The sequence below is a fragment of the Macrobrachium nipponense genome, chromosome 38, assembly GCF_015104395.2.
Source record: "Macrobrachium nipponense isolate FS-2020 chromosome 38, ASM1510439v2, whole genome shotgun sequence".
NCBI lineage: Eukaryota > Metazoa > Arthropoda > Malacostraca > Decapoda > Palaemonidae > Macrobrachium > Macrobrachium nipponense.
The window spans coordinates 25,851,158-25,853,829 of NC_061098.1; positions in this window are offsets into that span (position 1 = coordinate 25,851,158).

The window sequence follows — 2,672 nt, forward strand, 5'->3', positions numbered from 1 at the left end:
GTGAAGGTAGGAGGCAAATTTGCGGCATTAATTGGCATGGAAAATATGGATATGGATTCAGAAGAATCCTGGGCAATATGAAGTTCAGATACTATGGACGTAGCAACAGGGGTGTTAGGTTATAAGAGAAGTAACAGCAAACCTTGGTTCTGTGATGAAGCAATAGTTTTAAGTGAAGAGCAACAAAGGTTGAGAGTTCAAATGGACGATGAACAGGACCTAGAGAAGAACCAACAACTAAAAAGACGAAGAAATAGAAAGCTGAGAGAACTAAGTGATAGGATGAAGCATGATCAAAACATGTTTTTCGAAAGAAGAGCTACCGAAGTTGAAGTAACTATGGAAACTGGCGAGGAGCAGGGCATGTTTGCAGCTGTGACATTCTTGAGGAACGCAACCAGAAAAAAAAAAGTTTGGAGGGAGTGATGGCAGTTGGAGGAAGATGGGAACTTGGTCACAGAAAAGGAATCTGTTTGCAAGGTATTTTGAAAGACTCCTAAATGTTGAGCCTACCGGTAGGGATGAGCGCAATGCAGATTCAAACGAGGCACTGGAGGTATAAGAACAAGATATTAGTGCAGAGAAGGTGAAAGATACCTTAAAATCTGTAGAAATGGAAAAACTGATGGTGTGTGCGGGATAACTGCAGAGATGCTAAATGCAGGAGGACGAAGGATGATAGAGGCATTAAGAGTTGTTTTTAGCATAGTTTGGAAAACAGAGGTGGTACCAAGTGATTGGAAAAAGGCAATTATGATACCATTATATAAAAATAAGGGAAGCAAAAGGGAGTGTGGTAACTGTCGGGGCATAAGTTTACAGTCAGTCCCAGGGAAGATATTCATGATAGTAATACTTACCAGAATAAGACCTATAGTAAAAAAGAAACTTAGAGAACAGCAGTGTGGTTTTAGAAGTGGAAGGTCAACAGTGGATCAAATTTTCACCGAAAGGCAGATAATTGAGAAGAGATGGGAGTATGCAAATCCAATATTCTGTGTTTTTATAGACTTGGACGTGGCTGGTGCTGGTAGGTATGGAAATAAGGATGGAGACAGAGACACAGAGTTTTGGCGAGATCATGGTTGTGAGTAAGGATGACGATTGGGTGCACATGGAGCATATGACAATCAGAGGAGAGGAACTCAAGCAAGTTGAGAAGTTTGTATACTTGGGAAGTGTTGTAACAGCAGACGGGAGGCAAATTGCAGATATACAAAGAAGAAAACTGGGAGCAGCAAGAGCTTTTGAGGTTCTGAGAAAAAACGTTTGGTCAAGGCATGAAATCAGCTTGAAAACTAAGATGAGAATATTCAATGCAATAGTAATACCAGTCCTGATGTATGGTTCGTCCACCTGGGCACTGACCAGAACAGAGGAGAGAAGGTTGGATGCTTTTGAGATGAAGTTGCTGAGAAGGATATTTGGCATTAAATGGGATGATTATGTTAGAAATGAAGACATCAGGGTGAGATTGAGGCAAAGGCCAGTCAGTGTCAGGCTGAAGAGGGGATAGGCTGAAATGGTTTGGACATGTTGAGAGGATGGATGGGAATAGAGACCCCAGGAGAGCACTGAGAGCAGTACAAATAGGAAGAAGACTGCTGGGTAGACCAAGAACGAGGAGGATAGACATAAATGTCAGGGATCTTGAGGATGAAATCCATAACCTAGAGGAAGCAAGGGAAATGGGTCGGGATAGACAGATGGAGAGAAATTGTATCAGCCTTATGCCACTGGCCAGTGGCGGGAAGATGAAGTAACAGTAGTTAAGTATATATAATATATATAATATATTATATATATATATATATATTATATATATATATAGATATATATATTATATATAATATATATGATATATATATATATATATATATATATATATATATATATATATATATATATGTATATTATATATATATATATATATATATATTATATGCATGCATCACTTCATGCAGTCTTGTATTTTTCCACTTCATTAAATCTTTTTCAATCAAATGAGCATGTAAAGTAAAATAAAGTGAAAAAATGTGGGTTGTATTTCTCTACAGAAAATTTAGGTATTTTACCTTCAGATAAGAGTATCACAAAGAGTGCTGGGGAAAATGAGGCCAATTCGTGTCAACACGTCTCGCTATCAAATAAATCATAGACACTCCCAGACACAGCACATTGACCTCTTAATGTCATCATAAATCAGCTTAGTGTCAAAACAAGCCCAGCTTAGCCTCGTCCCCTTAACGTTCCCTTCTTTGCCTTAGAATTACTTTTCAAGACACTGTGAATACAATAGCGTGACATCCAGACACTCCGAGTGATTTCCCAGAGGATTCTTGGATTAGTGCCAGTGGAAAACCACAGCATTCCATTTGAGAACACCTGCATCGCCATTATCGAGTCCTTCAGACAATCCCCAGCAATGTCCGTCACTTAAGCCCAATGTCTATTTCGTATAATCACCTTTAACGATCTTCAACTGTCATTAATGCTTCACATCCCCAAAACCAACTGGCCACCTGCATATATCCACCTGCATTCGATCACAACACTCATGGGAAAAGGAACAAGCCTTATGCTGGGGTATCACATTCACATATCACGACGGCGTATGCCCACGTATATGGATCGTGGGCATCATCTCGGTGAAATGACCTTGAACAGCTGGT